At 63.3% G+C, this 17800-nt stretch overlaps 1 long non-coding RNA gene across 1 annotated transcript; it reads left to right on the top strand.

The window, feature by feature from the left end:
• The first annotated feature begins 872 nt into the window (after nucleotides 1-872).
• LOC147582867 (uncharacterized) lies at nucleotides 873-7846 on the top strand. Its single transcript, XR_015249586.1, has 2 exons — nucleotides 873-1147; nucleotides 1939-7846. It is a non-coding gene; the product is annotated as an uncharacterized LOC147582867 (long non-coding RNA).
• Nucleotides 7847-17800: the final 9954 nt, after the last annotated feature.

The raw sequence follows: 17800 nt of genomic DNA, 5'->3' as shown, positions 1-17800 counted from the left end.
GGTGAGAGGTCAGGGAGGCTCCTGTGGAGGCTGAACAGGGGCCCAGAGGGGCACCCAAGCCTGGCCTGCCCAGGACAGCAAGGGCGGGCAGGTGGGCCGATGGTGGCCCTGCCCTGGCGCAGGGGTGACGGCGGGGCTGGCTGGGCCGTCAGGAGCCCCAGGCCACCACGGCTGCCACTTGGACCCACGGCGCCACGTGCAGCGGGGAGAGGCACCGAGGTTCTGGCCGGCTCTGGAAGAGCCTGCCCTCCAGCTCTGTCGCAGCGTGGAGGGCGGTCAGGCAAGTGGACCCCAGGAGGACGGGGCGATCTCCCGGGAGCGAGAAGGGGGGTGTCGCAGAGGGGAGGCGAGAGTGGGCGCGGGGCTCAGCCCCGACGGGAGGGCCTGGAAAATGGCCTGTCCCCGCCGGAGTAGGAGGCCCTGAGCGGGCGTGAGGAAGGACACCCCTGCGCAGAGGCTGCTGCAGACCCCAGAGGAGGTCCCCAGGGGCCCGCCTGGGGGTGAGGAGTCCCCGGGGAGGGGCCTCTGGCATCCGGGCGGGTGGAAGCCGTGCGGTTTCTGGGCCGCGGGGCCTCTCCCCCGTCGAGCTGAGTGGAGGGCGGAGGGGCCACTGGAGACGAGCCGTTTCCTGGAAGCTCGGACGACAGTAATGGAGCCGGGAGCGCCCCCGGGAGCAGTGGCTTCTGACTGAGAGCTTTTCCTGGAGCGCCATCCCTGGGGGCGCGGGCCGGGGTGGGGGGCGGGTGGGGGGGCGGCCCTGGTGCGCAGCCCGCCCTGGGGAGACAGAGGGGTGCGGCGTCCCTAAGGCCCCGCCAGGTGGCCCCGTGAGGTGCGGGAGGGCGCCACGGGGGGCCGGAGAGGCCACTCCCTGACTCCCCGAGACTCAGCTTCCCCATGGGTCAAGTGGGGCCATGGCCCGCGGGCGTGATGAGGCCGAGCCCCTGCACGAAGCCTCAGTGGGGTGGGGGGCAGGGTCAGTGCTGCGGCGTCAGTTCAAGAAAAGCCCCCCAGACAGGACTGTTCTATCCCTCACCTTCCCGTCTTCTGCACTCAGAGGGATCTACTGAAGGAATGAATGAGTGAACGAGTGAATGACTCCATCAACAGGTTCTCGATACATCTTCGACTAGACTGGGGCAGTGAGGAGGCACGTGGGGGCTGGTGGGGAGGCACGTGGGGGGTGGGGAGGCACTTTAGGGGTGGGGAGGCACGTGGGGGTCGGTGGGGAGGCACGTGGGGGCTGGTGAGGAGGCACGTGGGGGTCAGTGGGGAGGCACGTGGGGGTCGGTGGGGAGGCACGTGGGGGCTGGTGGGGAGGCACGTGGGGGTCGGTGGGGAGGCACGTGGGGGTCGGTGGGGAGGCATGTGGGGGTCGGTGGGGAGGCACGTGGGGGTCGGTGGGGAGGCACGTGGGGGCTGGTGGGGAGGCACGTGGGGGGTGGGGAGGCACTTTAGGGGTGGGGAGGCACGTGGGGGTCAGTGGGGAGGCACGTGGGGGTCGGTGGGGAGGCACGTGGGGGGTGGGGAGGCACGTGGGGGTGGGGAGGCACGTGGGGGTCGGTGGGGAGGCACGTGGGGGGTGGGGAGGCACTTTAGGGGTGGGGAGGCACGTGGGGGGTGGGGAGGCACGTGGGGGCCCGTGGGGAGGCACGTGGGGGGTGGGTGGGGAGGCATGGCTAGAACCATGTTACTGTGTGTTCAGTTTTGGGGTTAGAGGTGAGGCTGGGGTGTCTGGAGGGGGTAGGGGCAAGGCAGGGCCAGTGCCCTGGGAGGATCAGGCCAGTCAGATGTGGGGGTCCCCTAACCCCTGCCTGGGTGCCTCTTGTCCCCAGCTATGTCCCTCTGAGGAGACTTGGCTTTTGGTCATTTTGTCCACAAATCTTTAAGTAAAATGAAACGAAACCCAGGTTTTATTTTACAATTTGGTTGTACTTTCAGACCGCGGCCAACACGCCCTGCCATGGCCTCTGTTAAGGTAAGCGGAGCTCCCCCAACAAAAGTGACGGGCGGAGGACTGGACGTGCGGATGGCCAGCAAGCCCACGAAGAGATGCTCGGTGTCATCGGCGAAAAGCAAGTCAAAGCCACGGCGAGACACCATCTCTCACCCACCGGGACGGCTGCAAAACCAACAAAAGCCGAAAACCAGAAAATAACAAGGGTCGGCGAAGACGAGGCGAAACTGGACGTGGAGACGTTGCAGGTGAGAATGTAGGACAGTAACAGCGGCCACCGCGGAGCGAGGTCTGTGGCTCCTGCAACCTGCGACCCCCCTCCCCCACCCACCCCGGGCTCAGCCGGAAGAAAGAAGGCAGGGACTGAGATGCACCCCACCCCCACCGCGTCCCCGAGCGCAGGAGCCCAAACCACCCGACTGCCGTCTGTCTGTCCGTCTGTCGTGTGCTGGTTGGTAAATCCGACCACAGAAAGGACTGCGACACGGGGGAGGTGAGAAAACAAGACGCCTCGGCTGCGAAGTGTCCAGAACAGACAGCACAGGGAGGGCTGGGGGCGGGGATGCCCCGCAGACTGGCCGCTTAATGGATGCCGGCCTCCTCTAGAGGGTGAGAACGTTCTGGAACGAGGAGGGGAGGCTGCCCAGCACTGTGAGTGTGCTAACTGCCGCTTGGCTATTCACCCTAAAGTGTCTGGGGTTTTGTCTCGTGATTTTCACCTCAATAAAAAAACAACAAAGGTAAGTGGAGGCCAGGGTCAGCCGCACTCTGTGTCCCCATGGTCCCCCAGCACCTGGAGTCGGGGCTGCCCCACGCTAGGCACTTCGGCTCTCCCAGCGCCCCTCCCGTGAGGGAATAAATGTGTGTTGTGTTAACGCATGCGGCCCTGTGTTACAGCACTGCCTGTGCCCCTCGGTCTAGGAGACCCTCCTAGCTGGACGGGGAGGGGGCCAGCACGGAGGACGAGCGAGCCAGGGGCAGTCGAGGGGTACCGTGACCCCAGAGATGCCCACATGTTGCTCTGGGAGAGCAGGACCGGCTGCTGTGGGTCAGGAAGACCACCGGGCTGGGGAGGGGTGATTGGTCAGCACTGCTCACAAGCAGGGGGAGCCTGGGAAGGGCTCATCCGGCTCTTGAGGGAGGCGAGGTACCCAGAGGCTGCCCGGCTTCCAGCAGCTTCCTGTGCCCTGGGCCAGTGTGGGGGCTGCACGAAGCCAGCATGGCCATCGGAGACCATGGTCCCCGGACTGGGCCTGGCCTTGGTGCTCCAACTCACACGCACACGTGCACACAGACACACGCACACACACGCACGTGTGCACACAGCAAAACAAATGTGCATACATTGCCATAATGGCAGCGGGAAACCCTCCCTGACAGCTCGTAAAGAAGTTATATTTCATTGCCATGATGTCAGCAGAGAGCAATTTGTTTCCAGAGACGTCGCATCCAGAATGGTGACAGCTTTACCATCATAGAGGCGTGGTTCGTGGTTCGTGGTTCACTTCAGGGGGCCTGGCCCATGCGGTGCACCGGGGGCCTCGGGAGATGGCTCGCACCGGGTGGCCTGGGACCTGCCCCATGATGCGGCCCCACCAACACCGAGCTCCGGGGCAGGAGGAGGACAGCCCCAAGGGGTGAGGCGGGGCAGGAGGGGAGCTGTGGGGTCCGGGCCGGTGCCCTCCCCGGGGGCTCTGAGGCTGAGATCCTGCTGGATCAACACTCTGACTTCTCCTCCCTCACCGTCTCCTCTGGCCCCTCAGGCTGTCATTGGGGGTGACAAGGGCTGTGCCGGCCTTGAAGCCTGTCCACTCTTCAGGACTCCCATGGACCCCTCTCAGAAGGGAAGGAAGCTTAGCTGGCACAGGGCCCTCTGAGCCTGCCCCCTGCAACCCTTGACCTTCCCCACAGATGCACCCAGAAGGCCCCGGGGAAGTATTTTCTGGATCAAGAAACAGATTCCTGTTTCTAGGGAGAAGGAGGCTCCTGAGCACAAAGACCTGGAGACTGGGCAGGGGATGGGGTGAGGGGACGGCCCAGGGGCCATTTCTTCTTTTTTTAACGTTTATTTATTTTTGTGTGAGAGACAGAGAGAGAGTAAGCGATCGAGGGAGGGGCAGAGAGAGAGGGAGACACGGAATCCGAAGCAGCTCCAGGCTCCAACTGTCGGCACAGAGCCTGATGTGGGGCTCAAACCCACGAACTGTGAGATCGTGACCTGAGCTGAAGTCGGACACTTAACCGACTGGCTGCATTTTACAAAACCTTAAATGCGAAAACTCAGCCACAGCAGGGATGCAGCCCTCAGAACGAGCTTTCAGACAGGAGCACATCTCCACCGACAGACATCGTCACCCAGCAGAACTGGGGGACTGCCTGAAACCCCCCAGGGTGGGCCCGCCACCTGCTTGTACACATTTCTCCCCTTCTGTGGGCTCCACCCCATCGTGGTCATTACTTGGCGGTCCCAGACCCTCTTCAGACACCTCTGAGGCCGTGGGAGACCCGGCGGGGGCCTGACCTGCTCTCCCTGGAGCTTGGGGACGTTGGGGATGGCCAGAGCAGGATGGACATCACCTTGGTGGCCAGGGGGCTGCGGCAGGTGGGGGCCGGCTCGGCTGGCTGCGGGCCCCTTGGGCTGGGAAGAAGCCCGGATGACCCATCACCCGGTGGCAACTGCGAGCAGGGGGACACGATGCCCAGCTCCACAGGCTGCCTGCACATCCACGAGCCTTACTCTGCCCGGCACGTGGGAAGAGGGCCCAGCTCTTAGGGACGCGGAGAATAGACAGGAAGCCCTTGGTCTGGCTGTTCTGTGGCCTGGAAACCTTCTCGCCACACCTCACACCTTCCTCTTCTTCTGAGCTGGGCGGAGGCCTCCCCCCCACCCCACTCTTTGCACAAAAGGAGACCCGGCTTAGCCCTCAGAAGTTCTCCAGATGCATCAACAGAATCGCCTGCAGGAGAAACGTCTGGGAGCACTTAGCTCCAAATGCCCTCACTATCGGAAAGGAGGCCGCGACCCCGTCCAGGAGAGCCAGCCTCGCTTTCCTGTGCACAGACTCCTGGGAAGCGGTGCGGGACCCGCGTTTGGCAAAGCGGACTCCCCGGGTCCGATGTCCGGCTGCTCCCTGCCGTCCCAGCCCTTCCCACCCCACTCTGGTGGTGCCCGAGGGGCACCTGTTCCCTGCCCCTCTCCCCTCCCTGGGACTCAGCTGAGGAGGTGGAGGAGACCTCAGAGGACCGCTCCTCTCCAAGGCGGACCCCGGGCGCCCCTGGGGTGCACGGTTCCAGCTGCCCTGCCGGATGTCCGAGGGCCACCGGGGTCCCGGCTCCTGGTCACACAGGATCCTGCAGGCAGGCCCCTGGCTCCCAGAGCAGGCGCAGTAGAGGACGCGGAGGGCAGGGTCCTAAGAACGTCCCCAGAGCCCCTGACTGCCTTTGACCATCAGCACCAGGCTGCCACCTGCTTGGCTGAGGTCTCCTGGGGGTCTCCTCCTCGTGTCCGCGCTGGGAGCACGGCCAGGAGCCCCGGGATGAAGGGCGAGGCTTATCTCTCTCACACGCTGTCGCCAGAAGCCGAGGGGTGTTGATCCAACAGGATCTCAGCCACAATTAGCCTGTTCCCTCATTCTTGCCCTATAAATATCCATTCTGAGATTGTCATAAAGGTGCTTTAAAAAAAAAAAAAAAAAAAAAGGGCCGAACCCGTTTGGAGCAAGGAATCAGCTGCCAAGTGAGTCCCACCGCAGAGACCGTGGAGATGCTGCCCCCAGACGGCTTTTCTCAAGGGCCAATGTGGGTGCTCTCTGGGGTTCTGTTTAATTTGGGGTGGGGGTTCCGGTCCCCTGCATGTAGCATTTATAAATGTCACTGTGTGCTCCGGAAATGCTGTGCGTGGGGACAGTGTCCCTGCAGGGGGTGGCCGGGCCCCACAGCCACGGGAAAGGTGTGCCAGCCACCCACGGGCCACACCCCCACCTCCGGGCCCGGGTCAGACACAGGGGGCTCGTGGCCACACCCCTGCCCCAGGACCCACGTCACGCACACGGGGGTCGGGAAATCGGGGTGCCATCACAGGGCCAGGCAGCCGGGCTCCCCCAGAAGTCCTCCAGGCGGGGCCCCCGTGGCGCCTGTGGCCAGTGTATGTCCCCTTCCTCATGGAGCCCTTTAAGCCTCAGAGGTTGCTTCCTCCACAAGGAGCCCATCCCCGGAAGCCAAGGGTAGTTTCCTTCTCTTTCATTATCCCTGACTTTTTCAGGAGCATTAGAGTGGCCTGCCCACTCACACAGGGGCCACGGGGCCAAAGGGGTCCTGGCCCAGCCCCAGGACCCTCAGCCACCCACAAATCTCCATCTCACCCAGAACCCCATCGATTCACCTCAGTCCCTACCTCAGATGATGGCGGCGGTGGTGGTGGTGGCGGTGACGGTGTGTCGGGCTTTGGCTTGCCTGCTAGGAGGCTGCCCCTGCCTTGCCCCCCAGGTCCAGCTCCTGCCTCTGCCTCTCATTAACATGAGTTGGGTGGGCACCTCCCGGCCGGGCAGGCAGGTCTTGTTAGGAAGTGAGGACCCCACTGACCTTCACGATCGGACCCTACATTCCCCCGGGGGTAGGTATCCCAGCGCCTGGCCTAGGGCAACCCCTCCTGCCGCCCGTGCTCAAGGCTCCCCCTGGCTGGGTCCCCAGAACAGAACCTACCGAACGTGCACCTGCACGCACCAGCCTGAGCACACCCCGACAGCTGCCTCTTGCCCGGGCTGCCACCCCTCCTTCCCCTGGAGCACCCCCGCTTGCCTCCGCCCCCGGTTTCTAAGCAGCCAGAAATGGAAGCCCCAAGCCTGGGGGTGGCCACACCCTGGAATGTCTGGAGGACGTTTTGCCTTCTTGACAACAGATTTTCCTGATCCCGGGTTTGCGGACATCGAGAACTAGCCTGCCTGAAGGGAGCTGTCCCGTTTAACAAATGGATCTCGGCTCGGTCCTGATGGATGCCTTTGCCTGATCGTAAAACTCCGGAGGAAGTCAAATTCGGGTTCTCAAAACCTTGGAGATATTCCTTGATTTTATTATGTGACCTGATAAATTATTGAATCTGAGTCCTCAAGTAGCTTTAACAGGCACAGCAGACCGGAGACACTGAATGTCCCCTGGATGTGGGGGACCCGCCAGCTACACTTTAAGGTTCCCACCAGAAAACTCTTCTGGGAACTCGGGCTGAGTATCCGAGCATCCCAGGGAAGCCTTTCTGGGGTCAGAGGGCAGCAAAGCCTGAGAGGTCCCCTAGGGCGGCCTCTGGGACCCTTCCATCTCCATCAGCGCAAGGTCGTTTCGTTTCCCTGGCCAGCCCTCCCTCCTGGGGAACGAGGGCTCAGAGTCCTCAACTTCCTTTGCACACACACCTGTTGGTGGCAGAATCCCGTCCCCCTCGAGTACACACCTTGTCATCCTCTCCCCTTGAGCAGAGGCAGGGCCCGCAGGGAAATCACTTCTGAGATTAGGGCACCAATCAGGCCACTGCAAGTTCATCAATGAGAGCAATCTCCTGGGTGGGTCTGGCCTAATCAGGCAAAGCCTTTAAAAGGAACAGCATCGGAAAGATGCCATCCTGATGGTCTCAGAGAAGGAAGCCAATGGCAAGGTAGTGACCTACCTTTGGGGGCCACGTGGCAAGGGCCTACAGGTGGCCCCTGGCCCACAGCCGGACAAGGGCCTCAGTCCTACCCGCACAAGGAACTGAACGCTGCTGACGCCCTGAACGAGCTGGGAAGAGGCCCCGAGCCTCAGAAAGAAGCCAGCCCCAGCCGGCGAGGTCGGGCAGAGGAGCCGGCCACGCCGCGCGGCGCTCCTGCCCCACAGAAACTGCGACATAATAAACGGATGGCACTTTAAGCCGCTGGGCGTGTGGTGGTTCGTTACACGGCATCGAAGACGGAGGCCAAGTGAACCCCAAACTGTAAAATGTGGGCGCGTGCCGCTCACGCCACAGGGGCCGGCACCTCTGCCCGACCCGGGGCAGCCGGTGCCCCTCCTCCGCCCTCCCACCCCGGGCGGTGGCCACGCCCCCTCCGGGGGTCTCCCGGCCCGGTGCTCAGAAACCCCGCGACGGACATGCTCCCGGCTTTCTCACCCAGACGGCGGGTAACGCACGTCCCGCTCCTTGCTCCGCGCTCTGGGCAGCAGCGTGATCCCGCCCCCGGGACGGTGAAGCCGGGGGTCGCGACTGCCGCTGCCGGTTCCATCCGAGGGCGGGTGCCGGGACCCCCGCCCCCTCCCCGCCTCTGTGCCCACCGGCCTCACAACCCCTTCCTGGAAGCCTGTGCAGCTCGTCACACCCACCCCCCGCCACCGCCTCTCGACTCAACAGGGACCCTCGTCCTCACAAGACCCCTCCCCCGGGAAGTGACCCCGCCTGGATGTGAGGAGGCGACATTGGCAACCAGCTGACTGGTGCCGGGGTGACCACCTGACGGACGGAGGAGCTGGCGGAGCCCCTCGGGGGTGGGCAGCCTCAGCCCAGGAGCGGAGCCACATGGGAGGGGGGACTGCGCCCACCGTCCGGGACTGACCCCAGCCTCCCTCCTGGGCCCCTGCCAGCCCCGCGAGTGACCTTCGCCAAGGCTGTGAAGCCTGCGGCCAGCTCTGCCGAAGCATCGCGCCTTCTCGGTTATGAGCTCCTTTTATTGCCCAGTCAGTAAAAACCTTCTGATTATGTCACTGCGGAGGCAGTCGAATGCCAAAAAATATAAATTTCCTTCTGTCCGTCATGACCCCTCCGCCTCCATGCTGGCCTCCGTTCTGGTTCCTTCCCTGTGCTTTCGTGAACTGTCGAGACCCCGCCCCTGTGCCAGCTGCCTCCAGGCCCAGGGCCCCTTCCTCGGCAGGGAAACCAGAGGAGGGGGCGCAGGCTGGGGGTGGAATCCAGACCCCCCCGGGAACCAGGGGCTCCCGGAAGCAGCACCAGCCCCCCTTCGAAGCCCCCCCCCCCCCCCCCCCCCCCCCGTGCTCCCTTCGTGCGGACAGAGGCGGAGTGCACACTCACTCGTCCCCTCGTTCGGGAGACATTTGCGGAGTCTGCCCTGAGCTCCTGCTCTGCGGGGTGCTGGGATAGGGCACCCAGCCTCTCGGGGGCTCTGACTCTCCTCCGTGAGTCAGCGGTCACCATGCCGGCCCTCGGAGGAGGGGCCTAGCACAGAACCGGACCCAAGCACCAGCTCGGACCCAGCCCAGGCCTCCTCCAGAGAGCCCGGCTCTGAACCAGCAGTGACGTGGGAACAGGACGAGGTGGAGGCACGGAGGGCTTCCCAGAGGAGGTGATACCCGTCCCCACGTTAGGGTCCCCGGTCCTCCCTAGTCCCGGCTGAGTCTGGAGCGTCAGGATGCTGGCCGCCAGCCGCAGCGGGGAGCCCTCCGCACAGAGCCAGTCCAGGGCTAAGCCGGCCCTCCGCGGGCCCAGGGGGCACCTGTCCAGCCAGGGGCGGAGGCAGCCTTGGCATCGGACCAGAACACTTTGGGAGGCTGACATCAGCGCAGACTCGAGCTCCACGCTCGGCACCTGTTGGGTAGACCCAAGAATAGCCTCTTCCAAGAAGCCAAGTCGAGTCGGGTGTTGGGAGGTTCTGGGGGGTGGGGGGAGGGGGCCGCTGGAGTCGCTTTGCCCTCAGGCCGAGGGAGGCGGGTGCCTGACCCCTGTGCCCAACCCTACAGCTGCCGCCCCTCCCTGACCTCCGCCTGCCCACCTTCCAGTGTCCTGGGGTGGTGACCCAGCACGGAGGGTCTGGCCCACAAGCAGGACACGGCCCTTTGAAAGTCAGTGACTTGAGACGCCCTCGGCCGACTGGATCACAGTGGCCCAGGCCTCCGGTCCCTCCAGGGGCGCCCCTGACCGCCGGAGCATGAGGACCCATGGGCCCCAGGACAGACCCACCCCAGCAATACACCTTCGCAGGCCCCACGATGCACTTGGGGAGAGCCACCTGTGACGCCTCGGGCTCCAGCTCCCTGGGCCCAGGGGCTTTTCTCTCCTCCACCCACCTTCGCCCCCAGACCCCCCCCTCCCTGGGGCCTGACCCCACAGCTCCCCTGAGGGCCGCTCTCTGGCCTGGAGAAGAGCTGACAGAGCCTTCCCAGGGCTGGATGCCCACGGTGTCCTCCCTCAGACTGAAGGCTGGGCGAGGGGGCCCGCTGCTCCGTGGGTCGGGGGACCGGGGTGCGTCCAGGAGACGGCCCCTCCCTCGCCCCCCGGAAGCCACCACTTCTCCAGTAGCTTCCAATCACCCGCGGTGGTTTCCGGAGGTGTAATTAAATATGACGACAACGCCCTCGCCCAGCCCCGGTCGGGCTTTTTAATTAGCTGCTCCAATAAACGTGTCAGAAGCGCCCCTTGAAAATATATGTGTCTCCCAAGACCGAGTCGAGTAACAAAATAAACAGGGGCTTAAAAAGCATTGCCTCGGGGCGCCTGGGTGGCGCAGTCGGTTAAGCGTCCGACTTCAGCCAGGTCACGATCTCGCGGTCCGTGAGTTCGAGCCCCGCGTCGGGCTCTGGGCTGATGGCTCAGAGCCTGGAGCCTGTTTCCGACTCTGTGTCTCCCTCTCTCTCTGCCCCTCCCCCGTTCATGCTCTGTCTCTCTCTGTCCCAAAAATAAATAAACGTTGAAAAAAAAAAAAAAAAAGCATTGCCTCAAACTTTAACGCCAAACCACACTACCTGGTAACAGAGGGCCCTGCCGGGGACCTGGCGGGCCTGGGTCTAGGCGCTTGTCGTGAGGCCGGTGCCGGGGACCCAGCTTCCCCTGCGACAGTGAGGAAACGGGGAGCCGCGGCTGGCGGGGCTCAGCTGGGTCTCGAGGGCCGCCCTGCACCCCCAGCTCCCCTCAGGGACTTGGGAGGGAAGGAGAATAAAGGTCGTGACTCGTCCTGGGGTTGGGGGCCCAGGTTCGGGTGGGGACGGCGTCCGCGTGGCCTCAGCTCCTTGAGGGCGTCTCCTGGACGAAGAGGAGGAAAATAGCGGAGGCCAAGTCCACGCAGCAGAGCCGAGGGGACAGAGTCGGGTGGCAGGAGAGCCCCGTCTTGACCCCGGCATGGCTCTGGGGAGGGCCTCGGAGTCACCGGGGCGCCCGGACTCGGAGCAGAGGCGGGCAGATCGCGGGCGGGCGTGGGGGAAGCGGGGGCTCCCGTAGGCGCAGCCAACGCTCACTGGGCACGTGCTGGATGCCGGGCACCACGTCTCAAAGCCCAGACTTGCTTCTCGTTTTAGGCCCAGAGACAGTGCCTTGGGGGGGAGGGCGAGGTCCTGTCATGAGGACTGGGGGATCCCCACCGGGGCCCTGGAGCCCCTCACCTGCACCCCCAGACATGCCCCTGCCCCCCAGGCCCCCCATGTGGGTCCTGCGGCCGGTTCCCGAGCACACAGAGCCGGGGAAGTTCTGCGTGCAGGCCCGCCAAGGACTGGTTGACGGGTGAAACCAGAAGTCCTTTGTTGCCGATAAACAGGGTCTTTATCTGATCAGCAGCCAGTCTCTGGTCACCTCCCAGACCACCGGGGCGGGGGTGGTGTTGGGGACACGGGGCTTTGATCCACCCGCAACCAAGGGTAGTGGGTGGGCAGACCCAGATCGCCACCCTGTGGGGGCCCTGGGTCCGGGAGGCGGTGCTGAACCCCAGTGTCCTCCCCTGCCTCTGCTCCGGGTCCCCGGGCAAGTCGCTGAGGCCCTCTGTGCCTCAGTTTCCCTGTCTATCAAATAAAACACTAGTGACTGATGACACTGGGCCTGGCTGGGTTAGAGCAGGTGCAAACTGGCTTGTGCGTTTGTTCGGCTGAGGGGGATCAGTGCCCTGAAGAGCCAACGCCTGACACGTTTCACACGAGTCGCTAGTAATGTTCTCAAGGGTGCCAGCCTCCCGGGGCGGGCTCCGCGGTGTATGGGGTCACGGCAGCAGAGTCCCGAGAGTCGGAGGTCCTCACGGGGCGCAGTCTGTGTTTCCCAGACGTTCTGAGTGCCTGGCCAGTGCGAGGTGGGCCGGGCTTGGGCATGACCTGGGGGGACAAAGACCTCCAAACACCACCATCAAGGCAGAAAATATGGAAGGGGGGGCGGCCGGGGGCGGGGGGCCACGTGGGGTGGAGACCAGGTTAAGAACTCTTTGTTCTAAGGCTGTGGGGGGCCCCACCCCAGGGTGACACTGGCCCTATAGGACAAGCGGCACCGGCCCGGCTGGGCCAGGAAGGAGGGGTGGGCTGCACTTCTGGGCCCATGCCCCCTCGCAGAGTGGTGACCTCCCGCGTCCCGCTTCTCAGCTCCTCACCAAAGCCACCAAGGCCTGGACAAGGAACTTCAACCCCCCAGGCAGCCCCCCAGAAGCCCCCGGACCCTCCCAACCCAGCACAGCGCTGGCGCCCCAGCCCCCCGTGTGCCCGGCGCTCGGGAGCAGGGTCTGCCTGCACGGCTCACTCTCTGGGCCGCTGGCCTTTCCCCGGCGGTAACTGACTGTGACATCACGAAGGGCATTTCCCGCGGACAAGGTCACTTCAGGGCTGGCCACCGCCTCACTGTCTGCCGCGGTCCCTCCTCGGGCTGCAGCTTTGACGAAGGGGGTTCCGCAGACCCGGCTGCACGACTGGAGGAGCACACAGGGAGCTGAGGCTGCTTTCCTTTTGCAGAAACCAGTCCTCGCGGCTCGTCAGCTGCTAACGGCCCGGACGGGCGGTGGCAGGGGTGACTGTCAGGGCCTCAGCCTCCTGCACTCGCAGCACAAACTTCTGCTCTCCAGGAGCTTCGGGGTGGGTGCTGGGCGCCTGCAGGGAGTGCAGTGGGCACACAGCTGGGGTAGGGGGCCCCGGGGGGCTCGCCTGTGCCCGCGTCCTCCGCCGGGCACGACGCGACAGCGCGGCGACCTCGCGGTGAGAGCGTGTGTGCTCGCCAGGCGTGCGTGTCCCGGGGCTGCCGTAACCGATCCCGCAGACGCAGGGCTTCGAGGTGGATCGTCTCCTGGTTCCGGGGCCGCAAACCCAAGCCCAAGCTGTCACAGGGCTGGTGCCTTCGGAAGGCGTCTGTCCAGCGGCTGCAGGCCATCTCCTGCCGGCAGAGGCACCGCATGCTCTCCGTCTCCATCGGCACCTGGCGCCCTCCCCGTGTGCACGTCTGGGTCCCGATGTCTCCTTCCTATAAGGACACCAGTCATGGAGACACCCTAACGGCCTCACCTTAACTAATTCCCGACCACAAACTAACGGCCTCACCTTAACTAATTCCCGTCCACGCAGCCCCATTTCTAAATAAGGCCTCGTTCTGAGGTCCTGGGGGTTAGGAGTTCCACGCAGGACATTTCAGGGACGCGAGTCGCCCCACTGCCCTGGGACTGAGTGCCGCGTAGGTCCAGAGCAGCCCCCACCCCACAAAGCCCTGCGTGGGGCTGAGCACAGCCGCCTCGTCCACGACTGACGGAGCTCGGAGGCAACCAAGCTGCCCTGCAGCCGGTGACAAAGAAACACTCCACAGTGCACCAGTCAACGGACTATTCCTCAGGCCAGAAAGAAACGGGCTCTCGGGCCATGAGGGTGCGGAGGAGGCTCCCGTCGTGTTACTAAGTGAACGTGGCCGGTGGGGACTCCACACTGCGTGGTTCCAAGTCGACCACCTTCCGGAAAAGGGAAAACTGTGGACACAGTAAAAAGACCAGTGCTTGCCTTGGGGGCGGCGGGGGGGAGGGGACAGACGGCGAGCAGAGCAGAGGATTCCAGCGCCGTGAAGATACCGTGTGACACGATCGCAGTGGATACAGGTCACTACACGTCTGTCTAGGACCACGGAACGCACGGCCCCGAGACGCGCCTAAGGTGAACCGCAGACTTTGGGTGATGACGAACGTCCGTGTAGGTTCATGGACTGTCATGGGCATGCCTGCTGGTGGGGGTGCAGACGGTGGGGTGGCGGCGTGGGGGGCAGGGCGTACGGGGAATCTCTGGGCTCACCGCACGGTTCCATGACACTAAAACTGCTTTAAAAACTAGCCTATTGGGGCGCCTGGGTGGCGCAGTCGGTTGGGCGTCCGACTTCAGCCAGGTCATGATCTCGCGGTCCGTGAGTTCGAGCCCCGCGTCGGGCTCTGGGCTGATGGCTCAGAGCCTGGAGCCTGTTTCCGATTCTGTGTCTCCCTCTCTCTCTGCCCCTCCCCCGTTCATGCTCTGTCTCTCTCTGTCCCAAAATAAATAAACGTTGAAAAAAAAAATTTAAAAAAAAAAACAAAAAAAAAAAACTAGCCTATTAATTTGTCTCTGCGTTCAGCAGAGGGATGCTTCTCACGGCGCCCTCCCCACCCGTGACCTGAGATCGGATGGCAGTGCCTCTCCCGGAGGCCCCAGGGCCATGCTGGGCAGGCCCGGCCGGCGTCCACCAGGGGGGCTGTGCTCGTGGGCTGTGCTTGGAGCTCGGGTTGGCCAAGGTGAGGAGGGCCCTGGGACACAGGCTTGCTCAGCAGTCGCCCCGAGGAGAGGGAGGTGGGCCGATGCCCCTCGCCCGGAGCTCCGGGAAGGGAAGCGGCAGGAGGTCCAGGGCTGAGGGCCCTGCCTCCGGTGGACGTGAGGGGGACTCAGGCCTCGGGCACCTGCCCTGCGGCCACCAGCTCCTGTTCCCGCAGCCGAGTGCCGGGGAGGGAGGTGAGCACGCGGACCCGGCCCAGGTTCCCGGCAGCCCCCTCGCCCCCCACAGACCCTCGCTGTCTGGTTCAGGCTGTGGCACCTCCATCAGGCCCACGGTCAGCCCAGCCATCACCTTTGGCCCAGGCAAGGTGATCTGAGTACAAGCCTTGCAGATGGGACACCGCTGCCACACCGAGTCCTCCTGGGAGCCGACGCAAACACCAGTGTGAGGCCGGGTGCGGCTAGCACAGTGCTTGGAGGGGAGCCTCCTGGCCCAGCCACCTGTGTGTCACAGGTCACCGCATCCCCAGGGGGGAGGCACAGCCACGGCCCCCACGTCCTGATCCTCAGAACCTGTGACTGTCAGCTCACGTGGCAGAAGGGACTTTGCAGACGTGGTTAGGGACCCTGACGTGGGGAGATGACCCTGGAGTATCCAGGGGAGCCCCGTTCAGGGCCACAGAGGTCCTTAAAATGGTCAGAGAAGGAGCGTGAGCAGCACAGAGATGCTCTGAAGACCAAGGGCGCCTCCAGCAGCAGGGAGAGGAGAGGAAATGCGACCCCGGAGCCCGCAGGAGCCACCCGGCCCGCACGCGCCCTGATTTTAGCCTAGGGGAGAGGGAGGGTGGCCGTGTCGGACTTCTGACCTCCGAACTGTGCGATGACAAATCTCCGGTTGAAGCCGCTGGGTCTGGCGGTTTGTCCCAGCGGCAGCAGCAGGTGCGCCCTGCGTATCCGCCACGGGTGCTGGTGCCGACGAGACACGAGCGCTGTCCCCTGCCTGCGAGGTCACCGAGAGGACCTCTGTGTGTTCCCCAGGCCAGAGGGAAGCTGGCCGGGCCGGTGTGGCCCAACTCCGGGGTGCGGACATGGTCGGGTCCCAGGCAGGCCTCTTCGGGCTTGCAGACGGCTGTTTCCTCTCGTGTCCTCTCGCGGTGGAAGGGGCGGGGGGCTCACCGGGGTTCCCTCTGTTGGGACACTCATCCCACTCATGGGGGTTCCACCCTCACGACCGACCCCTCCCGAGGGCTCCACCTCCTAGCACCATCACACTGGGGTTACGGTTCCAGCATAGGAAGGAGTTTGGGGGGGCACACGTGCAGCCCCCTTGAGTTGAGGGGATCGGCCCACTGGACAGACAAGGAAATGTAGCAAGGGACCCCTCCGGCAAGCACGGGGGCCGATCTGTTGGGCCGCTGCAGGGAAGCCTGGACCCCACCCCCCACCCCTTCATGCACCTGCCCGGGCTGCGTGCCCTCTGCCCTGGTCAGACCGGGTCTTACCAGGCTGCAGGCCTCTGGGGCACCTGCTCCGTGGGGGCGGCCCCAGCCCTGCCGGTGGACCCGCAGCACCACGAGTGACGAGTGACGTGAGGCAGGGAACATCCTGCTGCGGGAGTCTCCCTCGTGTCCCAGGACAATTTTGGCTGGAAGTTGCCAGGCGGAAGCTTCATTTTTACTCAACGTGTCCCGCCCAGTTCAGCGTGTCACTGGCCCGCTCGTGCCCCCGGCGACTGGGCAGTGCGCTGTGGCTTAACACGAAAAATAAATCTAAGTAGGCCCGGGAGCAGAGAGCTGCAAACCACTCCACACAACTTCCGTCTCTTACAGAAAAACCACCTCCCAACAGGGGACTGGTCTGCGCTGAAATGTAACACGTTTTCTCTGCCAAAGATCCTCGTAAGAACCAGAAGACAAGTTTCAGGCGGGAGAAACGTGTGCACAATGAACGCCTGGTCAAGGACCGTCATCCAAAGCACGGAGAGAACCCTGCGCTCCACAGTAAGAAAACAACCCAATTAGAAATGGGCCGGGGACCCGAGCAGGCCCCTCACCGGAGAAGACGCACAGATGCAGACGGGCGCGGGGACAGACGCTCCGCGTCACAGGTCGTCAGGGAGACGCAAATCACAACAGCGAGGCACCACGCACGCCTGTCACCAGGGCCCAAACCCACGACCCTGACGACCCCAGACGCTGGCGAGGGCGCGGAGCGAACGCAGGACGGCGCGGCCGCTTTGGAGGCGAGTCTGGTGTTTATGCTACAAAACGAATCATAGTCTCATCGGACGAGCCGGCAATCGTGTTCCTTGCGATTTATCTACATGAGTCGAAAACTCGTGTCCACACGAAAACCTGCCTACGGATTTTTACAGCGGCTGTGCTCGTGGCTGCCAAAGCTTGGGAGCGACCACGGCGTCCTTCAGAAGGTGACGGATAAACTGTGGCAGATCCACAACGTGGACCATGACTCCGTGCTCACAAGAAACGAGCTCTCGGCCGCGAAAACGCAGGGAGGAGGCTCCGACGCTCGTCACTAAGGCAGGAGGCCGATCTGAGGAGCCCCCACACGTGAGTCCAGCCACACGACTTCCTGGAAAAGCACAGCCGTGGACACGTAAAAGGTCAGTGGCCATCGGGGCGGCGGCAGGTGGGGGTGAGGGCAGCGGGGAGATGAACACGCGCAGCTCGGGGGGTCTCGGGGCCGTGGAACTAGAGCGCGCGATGCTGTGAAGGCAGGTGCACGTCACCGCACGTTTGTCCAGACCCGCAGAACGCGCAACTCCGAGAGTGACCCCAAGGCGCGCGTGGACTTCAGTCAATAATCTGTCAATATTGGCTCATCAGTTGTGACAAATACACCACGTCAACGCAAGATACTAATTGTAGGGGAGGGATACATGCGAACTTTCTGGATTTTAGACTCAGTTTTTCTATAAACCTAAAACTTCTTTAAAAATAAAGTTATAATTGGGGCACCTGGGTGGCTCAGTCGGTTAAGTGTCTGACTCTTGATTTCGGCTCAGGTCATGATCTCACGGTTTGTGAGTTCAAGCCCCACATCGGGCTCTGCGCTGATGGTGCAGAGCCTGCTTGGAATTCGCTCTCTCCCCTCTCTCTCTGCCCCTAGCACACTTGCTCCCTCTCTCTCTCTCTCTCTCTCTCAAAATAAATAAACTTAAAAAAATTTAACAAATTAAAAAAATAAAGTTAACCGGGGCACCTGGGTGGCTCAGTCGGTTAAGTGTCCAACTTTGTCTCAGGACATGATCTCACCGTTCATGGGTTTGAGCCCTGAGTTGGGCTCTGTGCTGACAACTCAGCCCCTCCCACGCATGCCGTCTCCCTCTCTCTCTGTCTCTGTCTCTCTCAAAAATAAATAAATGTTTAAAAAAATTGTTTTTAAAGGAACTTAAGTATGACAGAG

Source organism: Puma concolor, chromosome A3 (genome assembly GCF_028749965.1).
Source record: "Puma concolor isolate L17-30 chromosome A3, mPumCon1.1.hap2, whole genome shotgun sequence".
Lineage (NCBI taxonomy): Eukaryota > Metazoa > Chordata > Mammalia > Carnivora > Felidae > Puma > Puma concolor.
This window is presented reverse-complemented; position numbering and strand designations above follow the sequence as displayed.